A 20,130-nucleotide genomic window follows, 5' to 3' on the forward strand; every position below is an offset into this window, starting at 1 on the left:
CTACTCTGAACAAATCTTGCCAGAAAAATCCCATATAGATTTGACTTAGGGTTAACATAAGTTGGAAATGACTTCAATTATTTGATGGCACACCAGAAAACAACAAAAACAAACAAACAAACAAACAAACAAATAAGCAAGCAATTTCAGCAGGTGTGGCTGGCATATCAAGCAGCACATTCTAAAACTTCCTTTTCTATACAGCTACAGGAGTCCCCCACTTTCCAACAACCTACTTTCCTATGACTCACCATTTTAACCATTCTAAATTATACCAAGAACCTGTATATTCAATGCATTGTCCACTGTTTTGATGGCACATTGAATTAATGGATTCTGGTTATATTTTAGAATAAAACAGCGGCTTGTCAAACAGGGTCAAAGCAGTAGCACACAAAAGACAGAGACCTTAAAGAGAGGAAATGTGAGGCTAACAGCCTACAGTACCATCCTCACTCCTCTTAGAGGTTCTATGCCTGAGTTAAAATTAACAGAGATGTAGTCCTGCAAGGGGACTCATCACCTGACATGATTTCCCCACCTTCCCTTTTTCCCCCCATAAAGAGTGGCTGCAGTTACTGCTGTTTCTTCTGCTGCTCTCCTTTCTTTGCTTCAGCCCATCTCCTTTTGTCCCTCATGCTGGTGAAGCTTGTTGTTGCTGTTATATGCTTTCAAGTCATTTCCAACTTATGGCAACCCTATGGCAAAACTATCATGGGGTTTTCTTGACAAGATTTGTTCAGAGTAGGTTTGTCATTATCTTCCCCTGAGGCTGAGAGCATGTGACTTGCCCAGGGTCATCCAGTGGGTTTTATGCCTAAGCAGGTCTCCAGAGTCATAGTCAAACACTCAAACCATTATGCTACTTATTGTCCCAGCACTGCTCACCCTACCTGTGCATGTCTGTGTATGCATCCGTGCCTCCACTGCTCTTGTCAACCTCTCCAGTTCCACCTCTGGTCAACCCACTCCCTTCACTCCAGGGATTGGCAGAGGTGCATACACATATGTGTGTGCTTGCAAACACACACACAAAGGTAGAGTGAATGGAGCTGGGATGGTAATTCCCCCTCCCTGCCCAGCCAACACAAGGCTAGTGTGAAAAGTCAGCCTGTACCAGAGGAGTGGGGCAGATGGAGAGAGGAAAATACAACCTCCTGGGTGCAAGGGATGGATATCGGAAAATACAACCTCCTGGGTGCAAGGGATGGATATCCCTCTGTGTGTAGGGGGGGGGGGGGGTAGATTACCTTCTTTTCTGTTCGACCTTTTTCTTTGGGTACTCCACTGAATTGACAGGTTAGAGACCAGAGCACACACTGATTCCACATTCCAGTTATTTCTCTTTTTGAAAAGTGCTCTGTTCCCTAACCTATCAAATAAGTGGGGGCTCCCTGTATTAAAGATGCAGGGGCTCTATTCTCTTTTACATTTGGCCACCCTACCCTTACATTGCCTCCTTGCTGAGCAAAGTCTGTCTGAAATGAAGGCTCCGGTGAAATGACAAAATGAAAATCAATCACAAGCTTGCCTGGCAAGGCCTAAAAGCAGGTTAAAAGCAAAAACAGCCCATAGCAGTTTGAATTTGGACTCAGATTCTGCTAAGAGTTCTGTGAGAAGCAGCTTTTTGAATTTCAGGGTCTGATATGGCTCTGGGAGTAGAATTTCCTGCCTGGCTGCCTGTTGTGTTTTGATTTTTGCACCCCCATGATAGCTATTCAGTGGCCCGTCTGTAAGTAAACAGGTTATCACAAAAATACCAGACGTCCCCAGTGTTCTGTTCTGTAAAGGACGCTGTCTCTGTAAATACCAACCCAGTTATTTTGATCATTTTCCTTAATGATGGAATCTCTCTGTGTATAATGGGCATCATCTCTCTGTTCCCCAGGCCAACAGAGACTTTCAGTGGAGAATATTCATGCTTGTAAAGCTCTTTTGCCTTGTGAGGATACATTTACATAAACATTAACCACAAAAAAATCACAAAGATGCTGATGCTCAGGGACAGCAAATCTCCTTAAAAAGAATATGTGAACTCATCCATACACCCTTATTGTGTGAGGCAAAATTATGAATTGATTTTCCTAGAAAAAATGCATATTGTGGCAATTAGGAACCCACTCAATGTGTTGTCCCTAGTTATGTTGCAAGTATTTCCATGGTCTCCCGAAATAATTGCTAAAAGACTCCATGTAAGGAGGCTTCTACCCTGCATTTTGAGAGGTTTTCAATGGGTGGGAAATTAGTGTAGAATAGATGGTCAGAAGTTTAAAGGTATTTAATTATATTACTTCTAACAAACCTGGTGATCAAATTCTTCTTGTACAGGGGATGAGGGGGGAAACACCTAGTTTGTATTTCACTATAACAATATTTCTTGTGCACACTGCCTTTATTGCCAATGGGATAAAACTCAGACATATCTATATGTGTCCAGGGCAAGAGATACATTTCAGAAAAAGTTTTTAAAATGTATGTAAGACCTTGCATACATACTTTTAAGCAAGGTACCCAATTAAAAATGCAAATCACAGTCATTTTTCTTCAGCTGTTCCTAGACTGTGGAATGATCTGCCAGAAGAGATAAGTCAGATTAATACATATTGTCATGCCCAGCCTGGAGGACGGCTTGGAGGACTCAGAGGATGAGCTAGAGCCCCTGGGACCTGAACCTGTAATGGAGGAGCCAGAGCCCCTGGGGCTTGAACCTGTAATGGAGGAGCCAGAGGCTGGCCCTAGTTCTGCTGGAGCAGAGTCTATGGCCCCTCCAGAGATTCAGCAGTTAAGTTTGCCTGGTGCCGAGGCTGTGGACACGGAGGAGGATCTGGGCAGTGTGCCTACCTTCAATGAGCGTCGAGCAGAAAGAGAGGGCCTTCGAAGATCTCGGAGGCTTTATCAGAAGCGTCTTCGTAATCAGACACAGCTGAAGGCCGGCTCCTTGCCTTCTTAAGCACCTGGAGCATGTGTGGTTCTTTGCCAGTGGATATCTGACTCTTTTAGAGGAAAGACTCTATCTCTGGCTCCTTTGGCTTCTTGTCTTGACTACCCGGAAACCTTGACCTTGGACTGCTTTATCGACCTGCCTATCTGTTACCCTGAACCACGGACCGTCTGACAATTCTCTTGGTAATCCCTTTTGGTAGAACTACTGTGAATCTCCAGGACTGTGTAGCTTACACTGACTTTGCTGTGCTGGGAGGGGGTTTGTTTGTTTGAGAACTAGCTGCCTTATCAGCCCTTTGGCTGCTTTCCCGGACACATATGCACCTGAGAAAGTAGGCTTTAGTCTACAAAAGCTCATGCTGCCAACATCTTTCATTCAGTTAGTCTCAGTGGTGCTAAAAGAACTTTCTACATACTGATTCTACAGATTAACATGGCTATATCTTTGAATACTACCAGATGAATACACTGTTCAGATTTTTAAAAAATATTAAAGCATTAAAGACCTGCCTCTTCAAGCAGGCTTATCCAGATGATTTTTAAATTGTGCATTTTAAATGATTAATTTTAAATGTGGATTGTTTTAATATGTATACATCTTATTTGTCCTTTTAAATTGATGTATGTTTTAACTGTCATTATTTTTTGTTTTCTTTATGTTCTAGATTAAGCCAGCCTTTGCATTTTCTTCCTTAGTTCCAGATCTATGCAGTTTTCTGCTAGTACTATAGTGTCATCTGCATATCTTACGTTGTTGATATTTCTTCCTCCTATTTTCACTCCTTCATCTTCTGTGTCCAAGCCTGCTTTTCTTATAATCTGCATACAAGTTGAACAGATAGGGTGAAAGGATTCAGCCTTGCCCGACCCCTTTGCCAATTGGGATCCATTCTGTTTCTGTGTCCTGTTCTGACAGCAGTTTCCTGTCCTGAGTACAGATTCCTCATCAGAACTATCAGATGTGTTGTCACTCTCATGTCTTTAAGGGAATTCCATAGCCTTTCATGATCTAGGGCTCCTGGAAGAGTACAAAAGGGGCCAGGAAGGGAACAGAACGAGTGAGGGACACATTTACCATACACAGGAAATCCCTGTTCCATCCCAGAGGAAGAGAGTTTCAAGAACTGTTCTGAACAGTTCCCAAAAATCTCCTCTTTTGGGATGGTTGGGGAATGGAACGGGGACTTCCGGCGTCAATTATGGTTTGAACATTGGAGTAGACATTGGAAGACCAGTATTCAAATCCTGGCTTGGCCATGGAAAACCACTGGGTGACCTTGGGCAAATCACACTCTCTCAGCCTCAGAGGATGGCAATGGCAAACCTACTCTGAAAAAACTCACCAAGAAAATGCTGATACGTTCGCCTTAGAGTCATCATACATTGGAAACAACCTGAAGACACATAACAACAATATTAATCAACATAAAAGTGATTATTGGATTGGTACAAATATGCATCTTGGCTGTTAGGTGTGTTCAGCACATTAAGCCCTTTTATACTTTCTTTCACTAAGTGTGTAATGCATCAAAATGGTCTTTGTTGGATTATTAATGCTGTGATATATTTGCTGAACATGGTATGTCATATATTAGCTTTTTCCTCCCCTTTTATCCAGTTTGTTCTTTATTTGAGTTCACAAAGTACATGGTTCACCTTTGCCTTAGCTGCGGAAGTACTGCAACTACCATAAAACTAAATTTAATTCCAATCAGATTGCTCTCATTAGAGCAAATGGAGAGTTAAATGATGCCACCATGGAATGAAATTTACATTACACTGCAAAGGGAACAGTGTTGATGACCTCCTCTTCACAGTCACATGGTGTAATTGCCAAAGTGGCAGAAAGAATTAAATTCCACACACCCTCTCCCCCACCCCCAATTCAGCTGGTTCTTGATATTACAGGTCAGTTTGTGGTATTATAATGACAATGGCATAGATGGTTCCTTCTGTAAAAATATAGAATTTTCCTCCACCCTTTCTTTTTGAATCAATGACATTTATTCTTTTTCCTATGGAACCTTTTAGGCAAATATAGGAGGCAGCACTTCAGGGGTGTCACTAGGAGTCTGGGGGTGTGGACTGCACTGGGTGACACCCTGGGGAGGTGTACACCCAGTGGGGTGGTATATCTGATGGCATGGGCTTGGTTGCTAGGCAAGTAAGAAAGAGCATTGTCTCATTAGAACAGCCATACCAAACCTGGAAGAGGCTTCTCAGAGGCAGTAGCACCCCACTTTTGTCACTGTTGGGGTATGTGGTGCCTTCCTTTCTGGGTGTGGCCAGCTGCTGTGCAAGTATTCACAACAGATCCAGAATAGGATGTGGTGACTTCTGTTCTGAGTCTGGCATGGCTGCTGGATAAGCAGCTGGGTATGCAGCTACACCATACCTGGAAGGAGTTGTCAGGAAACCACAGAAGAAGGGGCATGTGCATGCCCAGTCTGGCTTCTCCAATGCTTTCTGCCACAGTTGCCAAAGTGGTGGAGAAGTCCAAATGAAAAGCCCCACCATTGCCTCACTTGTCCGGACGACCCCCAGCAGCCCTTTCTGGTCTGGCCAGTGCTGGGCCACTGACCAGGAGCAGAAAAGCAGGAGAGGAGAGAGGGATGAGCAGTCCATCACTGCTTCCCCCAGCAGCCCTTTTTAGACACCAGAACCAGGTGACACCAATCCTAATGGCATCACCGAAGCACATTCAGCATATAATTTGTGCTAGGCACCACCTGAATAACCTGTTTGCAAGCTCATGATTTACTCTTTAAACATGCAATCGGTTTTTTAAAACCCTGAACATACGCAAAGGGAATATAATGTGCTTTTTGGAATCAGATTGTAAATTTAGACATACTCCCTAACAAATACATTTTTCAAAAAAAAAAATCATGAGACTTTCTCCAGCACTTTAAAATGAAGGTTTCAACTAAGAAATATAATTTTTAGATGAACTGAATCAAGGCAGAACTAAATCTGACATCCCTATTTATAGCTCACTGGCTGACACTCTCTCTAGTTCTCTCTCTCCACCTCATGATGACCCTATCTTAGGTTCTCTTACCAAGATTTATTCAGAGTTTGCCTTTGGCTTTCATTTAACACTGGGAGAGTTTAACTTATTCAAGGTCCTCCAGTGGGTTTCCATGGCTGATCAGAGATTTCAACCCAGGGTCTCACAGTGTCCTAGTCCAACACTCAAAGCACTACAGCGCACTGGGTCTAGAGATATAATGGCCAGAATCATTTTGGGTAGCTATGAATGCATGATCGAGTGTTACACATTTGTGAAAATCCCTCACTCCCCACTTACCAGTCAGCACCACTGCAACTGATGGAAGTCTGATCCCCTATCACTGTAGCACAGGAAACAGTGGGCTGATGTTTTCACCTCATGTGAGTGACCTCTGGCATGAGATAGAATTGCAACCAGGCCCTGTTTCTGCCAGCCACCGAAGAAATTGTTTGCATAAGGGGCTGGGAATGTTTGCCAGTAACTTCCTGAGAGAAATGGGAACAGATTCCCATCAATCACAATGGCTGCTGACCAGAGAATTGAGGATTGAATGGGTGGGTGGGTGGGTAAGGCTGGAATTCACTACATAGCTACTGGATTTTCTAAAGATTTATTTTAAAAAATATTTTCAACCCTTGGATGGTTGAATCCAAGGATACAGAATTCATGAATATGGAGGACTGAGCAGAGTTTACTCCATCCTGACCCTATTTGCATTGCCACCACCTCTTCCCCAAGTCCTGTTTTTCACATGCAGAGAAAGAGAGCAGAGGGATATCCTAGCCTCCAATGGAGAATTCCCATTCCTTGCTAGGAAAGGAATCTGAAGTATAAATTGTAGGGGAGATAACTGATGCCATTTTCCTCAAGGAGAAAGATCTCTACCATCACCTACATCTTTGCTTTTTACCTTTCAGGTTAGTTGGGGAAATGGGAGCAGCAGAGAGTGTTTTGTGAGCTCTCTTTCAAACTGCTCCAAAAGGATTCATTTTGGAGTAACAAGTGAGATGCTCAAGTATCCACAGTTACAAGTCTCTAATTCAGAATTACTGCTACTTTTATTCCATTCTTCCCTTACAACAGTTTCACCTGAATAGAGGATATATAGATGCTTTAAACTATTTTTAATGCCAACAGTACTTCGTGTGTCTTATACCGACTCCAGAAATATTTGTTTTCTTAACCAAGTTATAGATGTTTACACACACATACATGCGCACACACATACACACATATATATGGTTGGCACTTCTCCACAGAGAGATTGGCCGAAAAAATAATCCAATCACAATATGACAGTTAGGAGAGTACTGGGTTTTGAGGATATATTTTTTTAATCTTTTGTCATACATCCCTTCCTTAGAATCAATTGCTAGTGACAACTTTTCTTTCTTTCTTTCAAAAATAATACAAAAAGCCACTTCAGTTGCCAGTGGTGTGCTAAGGGGAAAAAAAACCTTCCAGATTACTGCTTTTCCCCCATCCTCTTGTCACCTTGCCTTTGTGTTTAATGCAAGTAATTCAATCCATCAGTTCAAGCGAGCACATAGTGTTTATCACTAACAGGCACTGATGCTTTTTGTATGTCAAACATCACAGCCATGTTTATCTTCTGCAGTGCCAGGGACAACTCTTCAAATTTAAGCAGAAAGGGTACCTCACAGTTAGAAAGTGAATAACTGAGGGATGGGGAGAGGGGGGAGAGTTTAAAATGTCATTTACCTTCCCTGTGAAATATAAAATGGGGCAGTTAATCAATATCTTTCCTGCACTGAATGTTTCTCAGACATTCAACAAACAAAGAAAGGTTGCAAACATCATACAAAAGTATTCCCTGTGTGTATGTACATATGGATAAATCTAATTTTGATTTAAAACTGGATTAATCACACTGTATGTAATACTAAGTTTGCAGCAAGAAAGAATTGTCATGCAAACAGAACAGAGAAGGAAAAATAAACAACACAAACACAACCGTCTTATGTAGCCATCTGTGCAGAAAATGATTTCCACCAATTTCCACTGAGCCTCCTTTATTATTATCCAGGAGTTATACTAAAAGTGCTAAAATGCTTAATGATATTGGACTAGTGAAACATCAGGATCATTTTGTTTTGACTCTAACATCCCTCTTTCCCTTGCTCCGTGGAACCTGTGCCTTGGAAACTATAGCAGTCTTTATTGGTGACAGCCATCTTAGCTACTTCCAGGATAATAAAAACAGCCAAGTAGGCATACCATGCCTCAGCAGGCACTGCTTTCATCCAGCTCAGCTGCCTTGCCTGGCTGAGGTATAAAACCAGGACTTCTGCTGGGGGCCCACCATGCAACACCCAGAGGAAAGACAGAGACCATAGGAGGCCATAGGGAGGAAGAGGCTGCTGTTTCTGCTGCTGCTGCCTTGGACCTCTGCTTCCATCAGTGGACTAGGCTCTTGTAGGACTGAGGCCCTGACTAGCAGGCATTGCTTGTCATCCAACTCAGCTGCCTTGCCTGGCCTGGCTGAGGTATAAAACCAGGACTCCTTTTTTGAGGGGATATCATATAGTGGACTGGGCTCTTTGCAGAACTGAGGCCCTGAATCAAGCGACTTGTACTGAGTATAGAGGGTAAAGGCTTGTCCCTTTTCTGGCAGAGTCAAGGCCCTGTTACATAGCATTCCTGTTGTTTTTTTATCTGTCTGTCTGTCTGTGCTGCTGTTTTTAATAGCCTCTGTCCTGTTGTCCTAATATAGGAAGGATGTGTTTTACAGAGGAGGGAAGGGGTACACAGGTTCAGGGAGCAGCCACTGGAGTCATACAGGGCAAAGGGAGATATGGAGGGAGTAGAAGATTAGAATATCATGGAAGAGGGGAGCACAAGAGGGTCCCCAAACTGTATCCCAGCCCAAATAGTATGGATAGACTTGGTGGCAGTACATTTTTACATTTAAAAAAATGATGACTGAAAACATTCTAAAAGCTGGTAACAAATTAGATTTAGGCACCACTGACCCCACCCCACCCCCCCACCCCCAATATTCTCACCCCATCAGCCTTATCCATGAGAAAAGAAAGCTGAAACAGATTGGGAGAGTAGTGAGCATTTCTGTTCTCTTTACAAGGGAGACAGTCATAAAAGCATGCCTTCTGTCATGCTGAAAAAATCAATTTGGCAAAAGGCATGCTTTGATGACCATCTCCATCTGGAACAAGAATGGAAGCACTAAAATGTCATGTGGAAAGGCATGGAGAAAGCCACTTCTCTCCTGCTCAATTTTGTCTTTCTTTTCTCATGAAATAAGGCTGTAAGTCCCTGGTCTTTTTACCTCTCCTGGCATTTGAGCTCTGAAATCAGGGATGAAACCGCTCTGACCTTTGGCCCATGGCATGCCACGACTGGGAGACTGGATTTGCATGGATTAGGGAAATTAGTGGAATTTTATCCCAGAATCTAGTGTCATGTTGCTTCATTGCTATATCTCTCTGCTGTAAAATATTTCTTCACTTGTACCACATGAGTATATATTCTGAAGTAACATGAAATTCTGATATATATATATATATATTAATCCATGAATAAACTTCTGGAGATAATGCCCCCAGCACTTGGTAAATTTATTGTTCCTGCTGTATATCCTTAAGTCAAATAGCAGTCTTCCAGGACTTTAACCAGTCAATGGTAGCGCTACAAATATTGTACAACTAAATCACTGTATTTTTCACTCATGTTATTAATAGATGTCACCCAAAGCACATTTTATGGTACAAATGTCAAAAAAAAAATCCTTGTATGTCTTCAGGAAATTAATCATTATCTCATTAACTTCTGCTGAAGGGAAACATCCATGCTTTTTGTAAAACATCTAATTTTTTTTAGAAAGACACACAAATATTATAATGGAAATATGTCTTTGTTGTTAATTCTTCCAGCCACAAGATCTGTCAAATTCACATTTATATCAATAGTACTGCATAAAAAGATGACAGTCCCTGGGCTTTCCCCAACAATTGTCAACAGTTGCATTATCAATTATCAATCCATTTTCTGAAATAATAATGATGTGTGGGTCCAGGACACATGAAGAACTTCTGTCTTTTGTACCCATGCTTCTTTAATTTCACCAGGAAGAGAGAAAAATAGTGTGGGAAGATATGAACACCATGCACACTTTTTCTGTGTCAGGAGTTCCATCCTCTTCTGGAAAACAGAATACTGCAGATGAAACAGAGACACAGGGAAACAATACAAAACTCATACTATTCCCTTTGTTGAAGTAACTTTCTAGACTAGTGGTTCCCAACTTTGGTCCTCCATTTGGTTTGGACTTCAGAGCCCAGAAGCACCATCAAACTTGGTCAAAAGTAAGGAATTATGGGAGCCAAAGTCTAAAATGTCTGGAGGATCTAAAGTTGGAAACCACTGTTCTAGATTATGGCACCCATGGTTATGTGATGTGCCTTCTTTTGTCCTGTGACATGAACATTGCCTAGGGATGGGAGAGCTCACCCAAGTTTGCTTCAGACTGGATAGGATGTGAGTTTCAGGACTACTCTGAAAAGAATTTTTTCAAAGTGTCAGTATGTTTTCTAAATCAATCCACCAGCAACCAAACTCACAATTATTAATCACGCAGATCTTTTTGCAATGGATCTTTGAATTTGTAGTACTAGAGTTACAATCCACAGAGCTGCAATTTTGTGCATGTACATTTCCACACTGCATCTTGGGAACTATATTATATGCCATGTCATACCTTGTGAATGACCTTGACATGCTGTTCACCTAGAAATAGAACCACAGACATTGCTTCTGTAGCTTCCAATGGAAATTGGGGGGCAGAGGATCAGTATCCAGCTATGTTCCTATAGATAGACGCACAACTAGATATCCTCCAGCACCTTGTAAGGAACTCTGGGAGTTTCAGATAATGATTCAGTGTTGTGAATCCAGCTATAGGAATATCCATATCCATCATTGCCATACCCACTCTCCACTGAATATCAAATTGGCATGTTTGTGAGGATGCAACATTATTATTCTTATTATTTTGTGGGAGAGAGTTTGGTGATTGTGCAAGTCTGGTACAGAATTCTGACCTCCTCAGTGACCAAAAAAGGGGGGGGGGGAGAGAGATTTCCACATATGTTGAACAAACACCTGCTTAAGCAACAAATTTACTAAATGGCTGATGATTTTGTGATGTGATGTGTTTTGGAGGGGAGAATGTGAACAAAACGATACACATGTTTCAAAGAAACTGGATGGCTAAGCATACATGTGTTTGAAAATGTGCACAAATGAACTATAGTCACTGAAAATGATTACACAGATTTTGTTCATAGAGAATGGATTCCTCAGAATTCCCATCTGCACTCATCAATAATAAGGTCTGGACGATGTGTTATAAATCTGAATGAGAAGATGATATTCCCCTGTGCAGCAAATGTCAACAGAATCATAGCCAGCAACTGTAGCATATGGTATATCAAGTTCAACATCATATTAATCTTCCTTGGACCTCTTTAACCTGATCCCTTGAGAAATCCCAAAATTCTAGTAAAGTGTTGGTATCCAATGAAAGGACCTCAGAATTGATGTTATACTTGCAAGACTCCTGCCACCATCATGTGAGATTGGCAATAATAGATTGATGGTGGCAGGAGTCATGCAAATATAACATCAATTCTGAGGTCCTTTCATTGGATACCAACACTTTATAGAATTTTGGGATTTCTCAAGGGATCAGGTTAAAGAGGTCCAAGGAAGATTAATATGATGTTGAGCTTGATATACCATATGCTACAGTTGCTGGCTATGATTCTGTTGACATTTGCTGCACAGGGGAATATCATCTTCTCATTCAGATTTATAACACCTCCTTAGTTTGTAAACTGACAAGTGGCATTGGGAGAGTCTGTTGTCAGGTAATGTTAATAGTTTTTTCCCCTACTCCTTTCACATAGGCAATTATATTCAGCAAAATGTCTGACATTTGAATGTCTGTAACAATATCATTTTCCCTTCTGTTGAAATCAGGCAATTAATTCTAGAAAGAATGAATATGTCACACTGAAAATTAAACCAAAGGAAGTATGTTGTGGAATAAAAGATAGTTATTCTATTTATGTATTAATTTTGGGTGTGCTGTAATAGTAAAGGCATGAAGGGTGGTGAATGTTTGCTTACTTTGACCTCACATACAAGAATGATACAAGAAAAATATAAAATGATTTCTCGCTGTTGGATAAGTTTATGGGATGTTTTGCATGTTTTCAAAGATTGTTGTTTTGATGCATTTGAGAACTTCTTGTGAACATTTCTCACATATATTTGGACACAAAAATGTTTTTTGTGCAAAAATAATTTCTGCACACCCCCCACACAAAAAGTATCCCTAAATTATCTATCTATCTATCTATCTATCTATCTATCTATCTATCAATCATCTCACAACATTGGTAAGGATGTTCAGACGGCAAAGTCTGACATCAGGTTTCTGTTACAAAGGTTTCTGTTACAAAGTCTGACATCAGGTTTCTGTCCTCTAGGGCTACAAAGGAAGTTTACTGTAAAATCTGTTTGGAACTAATAGAGTGTGAATATATCTGCTCCTCATGCAACTAAATCCCAGTAAAATAGGTTGTGGGGAAATGTTCTGGTCATGACAATCTGGCCATCCTAGGGTGCAAAAATATGCCACAAAAAGGGGTCCTTTTTGCACCCTGGAAATGGCACGATAGCCACGGTGCCATGGCTTTAAGGTGCTACTTTGGCTGTGCAGCATGTAAATGTAGCACCAGAGGAGAGCCATGGTGTTGCATGCTGTGGGAGTGGTGTGCAGCATTACAGCACCATGAGGGTGGAGTCAGGGCATGCGTCATACAGATGCCCCAACTCCATCCCCAGACCAGCCTTAATGGCTTGTCTGCAAAGCATTAATTTATTTAGTTTATATTCTGTTGTGCTTCTGACATGAGACTATGGTGGCTTTCAAGAAGTTTTCAAGATAGAACATAAAACCTGATAATTTTTTAAAAAAACTAATTAAGAAGATTATCACTCAGGGTAGGAAGCTTTAGTGAAGAGCATTGTTACCATCATTATTGTGTGATCAGGGCAAAAATTTTCACACGTCGTCATCTTCCTATCATTCTTGTATCATCATGGAAGCATCGTGCTAGTGGAATAATTCATTGATGATAAAAACCATCGGTGACTTGTTGATCATGATTCATTAGTGCTATTGCAAACGTGTAAAAGGCAATCACGTTTCAGTAGCGCTATTGATATTTCTTCATTAAAACTTCTGCAGAGTAGATTATCATACTACACTTTTAAAACAGGGCTAATCTACTTTCACTGGGGGTTGTAGTTCAGTGAACGTAAGAGCTCTCTGGCTGAATATTCTAAATGGCCCTTCCTAAACTACAAGTCCCAGAATGCAACAGAAGGATAATCTCCTAAACTGAATCCCCCAGTGTCCCAGTGTGCCTGTGTTGTGCTTGTGAGCAGAGTCCCACAGCAGCGAGAGAAGACCCATTTTTCTCTGTGCTAACTTCTGCCAATGTGTGGAATCTAAAAACGCTTTTGTACTTTTTACTGCTTGTGAATAGTTAATGCCCCAGTATTGCAACCAATGTGAAAGTAGATGTTTTAATATTGCCATTGAATTGTTCTTGCTTAATAACCTTAGAATAGCATTTTTAAACTGTAAAATAGCCCTCATGCGATAATCTTATAAGTAAGTGTCCCTTTATTTGTTTATTTTTAATGTCATGGATTAATACTGCCATTTTAGAGTTATTCTTAGTGATTTTTGCCTCTTGTTTTTTATGATTTCAAACTGTTTGGGGGTGGATCCCCCCTCCCAACAAGAATTAAACCACAAAACATGTCTGCTAGGAGTCTTTGAATGCATGGTTTGGGGATATTTCTAAAATAAATAACTATTGGAGTTATCAGGACCCTGAAAATTCAGCAAGCTCACCAATCCCTGTGTCCATGGCCTGTCATCTGAACAGGACTAAACTCTCTCCCTGATCTTCAAACAGTAAAGAGACAAACAAGATACTAGAGAACCTTTAAATAAACAAACATCACCAAGCCAGCTCCCATGAATTCCCTTTTAGCTTAGAATGATTGCATTATATACTTTGAAACTCTTTCCTTATGTGGCACATTCAGGGGAGTTGCAACTGATTCTGTAAATTGCCTTTCAGTGGAAGTTAATGATGCAAGGTCATCCTGAGATATTTGGATGTACTGGCATTTAAACAAAATTATACAGAAAATGGGTTTGTTTCAGCCAGTCAGCATGCAGGATGTTATACAGCTACTGAAGCATAACTAAATCTTTTCCTCCCTTATGCAATTTCCTGCACTTTGATAGGTTCTGAGCATTTAATTAGCATAACCACCATAAGGTTATTCTACTCCCCATGCCCTGGCTTCCTTCCTCAGAGGCCCTCAAGTTTCTCATCTCCACTGCAATGAGTATTTGTTCTCCATCATTTTGGCAAAAGACATATGTTTGATGTCTCAAATTCGGGAATTTAAATACATTATTCCAGTGTTTGCTTTTAAAATGGAAATGGACCATTTTGTTCAAGTTGGGCACATTTTCAAACTCAAAAGCCAGAACAATTCAGGGGAATAATCTTTTAAGGTGAATGAAAATAAAGAAATAAATGTACTTTGTTGTCACCACTGAGAGACAGTGTGGTGTCATGGTTTTTGTATTGCACTAGGACTCTGGAGCTGGACTAGTGTGTTGGACTAGGACTGAGTTTGAATTCCCACTCAGCCATGGAAAAGGCAGCCCTCTCTGAACGAATCTTGCCAGGAACAAATCTTGCCAAGAAAATCCATAAGTAGGAAATGTCTTGAAGGCTCACAATAACAACAAATTGTCACTGCTATGATTCAAGTCTAAATACTCTAAAGGCAATAGATCCCATCTGATCTTGGAAGCTATGCAGGGACAACCCTGGTTAGTACTTGGATGGGAGACCACCAATGAATATTATAAGCTATCGGGTATATTTCAGAAGAAGGAACTGGCAAAACTGCATCTGAGTATTCCTTGCCTAAGAAAATCATATGAAATTCATGGGGTCATCATAAGTCAACAGGTGGCTTGCAAGTGCGCGCACACACACTCACATGTCAGTTTCAGGGGTAGAAAGCAGTATATGTCTATTCTTCATCACACTGAAAGTTATTTAGTTTTCTACTGAGTTCATCCATGCAATGAAATTTCCATGCTCACTTAGCAAAATAACAGCTAACCTCTTTAGCTGGGGTTACTGGAATTGCCTCTGTAAGCCCTACATATTTGGTCAGTTAATAACTGTTCATTCACTTTTGTCTCACCTTCAAGAATAAAACAACAATAAACCAAAAATCTGTGCCAGCACTATCTGTTGAACAGTATAAAATGCTTTATGTACCAACAGGACAAGCAACAATTGGCCAGTGGACTAAATATGCTCCACGGTGCTTTTGCCATTGTATTTCCTGCTTAGGAAAAAATATTAATCCATCTGAAGAATGGTAAAACTGTGCAGAAGAGTGCTCTGACAATATTGAGTGCTTTCTGGTGGTTTCCAGGCATCGCATGTGGCTTCCCAGTTCCTGAAAGTTGCTAGCCCCTGGTATACAAAAAAACAATGAGGTTGCTGAGTTTCCCATTCCAGATTTCTTTGGGTCAATAAGCCATGAAAGGCTAACATGTTTGAATATTTCGCCTCTTCACTGCTTCAATGTGTTGCAATATTCACTGAAGTTTGAGTTCTGTATATTAGTCCTATCTAGAATAGTCCCAGAGAATCAATTGTGGAACATATAGGCAAATTTTAGATTGTAAGCCTGAGGGCAGGGAACTGTCTGATTAAAAATAATATTTGTAAGCCGCCCTGAGAGCCATTAGGGCTGAAGGGTGGGATATAAAAACCTAAATAAATAAATAAAATTGATCTAATCTTGCTCAGACTAGGGTAGGATTTAGGCCTCAGACTCTCTCATGTGAGGAGTTATTCATACACAAAAAGGAAAGCTTGAAGTCAAATCAAGGCAACTGTAGAATTTTCTCCCAGACAATGCATGATGCCCCCTTCTATGTTTATATGCAAATCAAAATTCTTATTCAATTACACTGGCAATTTGTTGGTTTCATCTGGGACAGTCAGAAATTGCTGCATAAGCAGGGTGCTGCTAAAGTACTAAACTATACCTAATATGCCAAAGCAGAGATATCATCTATAGGAGCAACCAGGCAAATGAATGGGTCCTACAGCAAATGAATCCTGAATTCACCCTAAAAGTCAAGATAACTAAGTTGAGACTCCCGTACTTTGGACATATCATGACAAGACATGACTCATTAGAAAAGACAATAATGCTTGAGAAGATAGAAGACAGAAGGAAAAGAGGAAGATAACTTTACAGATGGATGGATTCAATCAAGGAAGCCATGATCCTGTATCTGCAAGACCTGAACAAGGCTGTTGATGACAGGGTGACTGGGAGGTGTCCCATTCATAGGTCAACATAAGTCGTAGTCGACTTAATGACAGTTAATAACAACAAAAGCCTCCCAGCATTGGTCAAGCTGCTTAAGACAAAACACACAACACTGTTCCTTTTATATGCTTCTGAGAGATGAGGGTAGACTCACACACACAGATGAGATGGGCTTAGGAATGCTTCCCTTCTTGTCCTCTCATACAAATAAAGGTGTCTGGTTGCTTCCATGTCACCAGAGTGATAAATCTGCTCCAAGCTCCCCCCCACCAAAAAAAATTTAAAGGCATTATCCAATATTTTAGGAAGAAGATACAGCACCTTGGATAACTCCTTAAAAGTTTGGATGAAAACCAGAAGTGAATTCACCACACCATCAGCATGGGAAGCTATCAGCAGAAGAGGCAAATAAAACATCTACACAATGTCGGAAACCCACGACAACAACTCATTCCCCAACACAAATGCACATCAGCATATCCTAGCACCTTTTCAAAACAAATGCCTGCATAAAAACAAAATATTTTTAGACAAAAATGTTAAAAGTAAAAGTGAGCAGACAAACAGATAAAAATATTAACGTATTAATTTCTCATTATTGGGTACTCAGGGTTTGATATGTCTTTATTTCTAGGCGGAGTCTCTTTATATTTAGCTAATAGATAGAACCTCCTGAAAGAATAACACAGAGGCCAATGTTCCCAGACCAGTTTTGGAAGAAAACTTCTCAATGGTAGCCCTGACAAATTAAAAATATTAATTAGAATAAAAGAGACAAGGAAAAATTGGATCATATAGGTACACTTAGGGGCTATCCACATGGCCCGTGTTACTCCCAGTCTTGTATAGTCCCACTTAGATGAAGTAGGCCAATATCCCAGGGCTGGATCTTGGCAGACTGGAGGTGAATGTGGTGGATTCAGCCTGATCCCATGGGCCAAATTGACCTCCAGTTTGAGAAATTCCACAGGAGACCCTGGCAGTTTAAATGACCCGTATGTTCCCTCCCATTATCGCTACTAAAAAGACCCCCATCTCCATGACTGACATGGAAACAGGGCACCTGACCATGTGGGTGCAGCCAAGTGCCCTGTTTTCACATCAGATGCAGCAAAGGGGGATCTTTTCAGTAGTGGCAATGGGAAAATAAGATAAAGTGGGTCTAAGGTGCAGGTACATATCAGGAGTTAGCACCCGGGCCAGGAAGGCATGGGCTGAACCTATACATTCCTGGCCCATCTGCCCAAAGCCTAAGATACATATTCTGAAGGGAGGGAGAAGCCTGAGATCTTGCTGAACAGAGAATACCTAAGTGAGGTAGATGTTAACGACTCAGGCATCCAAAAAGGACAATTAGAAGTTAGTGGCTCATATATCCAGCTTTGTTCATCAAATTTCCTCTCTCCTTTCCCCTTTTTCTCTTTTCAGTTATGTTTAGGATGACTGCCACATACCAGAACCCATAAGAGTGGAAATTTAGAATATGTTCCAGTTTCCTACCGATACCATGGTAGCAATATGCTCTTCTAAAATTTCAAGAAAATTGTTATAAGGAAATAAAGATACCCTGATGTGTCTTGGTTAATCAAGATGAGAATGAAATTTTGAAAGGATACCACAGTCATTTCTTAAGGTGTTATTCTGGCTGAGCTAGCCTTTGGAACATCACTTTGTATTTTGTTTCAGTACAAGCTGCAAAACCCTTTAGCTAAACATTTGTAAAGGCATTGAGAAAACTTAAACAATATGAAATGACATGTTCATCTTTTCAAGGTGATAATACTCTGAAAAGGGCAAAATATATTCTTTCCTAAAGTCAGTACAAATCAAATGTAACACAAATCCCGAGAATGGTATAGCAGGAATCCTGTTGGTGTCATATACACTTTACACGTGCAATTGTTGTTTTCACTATTTTGTAACAGACATAGTGAATTCATGTTTCCACAAGCTGAGATCCACAAGTGTAAACATTTCATATGATGCAAATCTTATTGTTAGTCCCGAATACAGTAGATCCATTGAGTCAATTGGATTTACTTACAAGTTGTCTCCCCCAACTGATTGAATGGGTCTAATGGGTGAAGCCAGGAGGGTTCCTCTCTCTCAGCTTAGAGAAGTGGCTGGGAAAGAACAGGGATTCTGTTGGTGTACTGCCCACCTCGCTATTCAGCAATGTCCTTTCTAAGATGATAGTTTTGTTGGTGGTGTCAGAGTCCCTTCAGTTTGTTTTGCTGAGGAACTTCAATATTCATACTGAGAACATTGTCAGGAGCAGATCAGGCCTACATGTCCTCTATGATGCCCATCGGTTGGTTGCAAGTACAGTCGGTCCTTCTTATACATGGATTTTTTATACACAGATTCAAGCATTCACGGTTTGAAAATGTTCAAAAAAGGTATAAATTTCAAATATCAAAACTTGATTTTCCATTTTTTTATAAGGGACACCATTTTGCTATGTCATTGTATTTAATGGGACTTGAGCATACAGGGATTTTGTTATCCATGGGTGATCTTGGAACCAAAACCCCAGAGTATAACAAGGGTCCACTGTACTATCTGATGCTACTCATAATGCAGGACACACTCTGCCTGTACATTATAATGTGTTGGTTCCTCTGTTGCGGTTATAACCTAAAGTTACAGATCTGAAACTGTTAGATATTTCCCTATGCTACATATCCATGATTGTTGTCACAACTGGAAATGCCCCCTGACTTCCACCTTAACTGGCAGGGAACTGCTAATAGGGACACAGCCGGTTGACATTTTATTTTATATTTTAGCCTTATTCTTTCAACAAACTAAAAATATCCTGAAAGAAAATGAAGCTGAAACAGGCTTCTGCTGCACAACCTAAGGGAGCTTCTCTGCCCTTTTTGTGGAGAAGTTACAGTTCCAGAGTATTTGACTTGTGTGAAACTATGGGCCTGAACAGACAGGCCAAAATAAAGCTGCTTCAGGTCACTTTGGAGGTATGCTGTTTAAATGGCACATGCATCTTAAAAGGCCAGAAGCTGCAGCAAAGCCGTGCTCCAGTCCTTAGGAATGGAGCGTGGCTTTGGCATGGCTTCTGGCCTCTTTGGACGTATGCATCATTTAAACAGCACAGCTCCAAAGTAACCCAAAGCAGCTTTATTTTGGCCTGTCTGTTCAGGCCCTATGTTATCATACCATCAAAAAGAAGAAAGAGTCTTATGACACCTTAAAGGCTAAGGTTTTTTTTTTAACAAAGCTTATGTTGATTCTGTATAACTGATTCAAAAATGCTTAGGTCAATTAAAATGTATTAATCTTTAAATTGCTACTCAACTCTTTATTGTTTTTTCAAGAAACTAATTTGCATACCCCCCAAAATATCTGACCCTTATCACCACCATCCCCCAACATTTTATATTTGTATCATAGAGAAAACTTCAGACAGAAAAGAAATTCAACTAGAAACATCTTTGGTGTTGGTTCTACCAGTTGGTTCTACCTCAAAGGAATGTCTATTCTGCGAACAAATCTCTAGATACTAGCTGAAAAACTAAGGATGGATTTTGATGAATTGCTTCACTGCAATAGTTAACAATGTATTCTGCAATGGTGAAATGTATTTATTTATTTTAATCATTTCAGAAAAGAAATAATCCCAATAATTTTCTTCTCAATTCTCTGTGATATCC

Source organism: Sceloporus occidentalis, unplaced genomic scaffold (genome assembly GCF_023333645.1).
Source record: "Sceloporus occidentalis isolate IW3139 unplaced genomic scaffold, rSceOcc1.0.p SCAF_6, whole genome shotgun sequence".
In the NCBI taxonomy this organism is placed as follows: domain Eukaryota; kingdom Metazoa; phylum Chordata; class Lepidosauria; order Squamata; family Phrynosomatidae; genus Sceloporus; species Sceloporus occidentalis.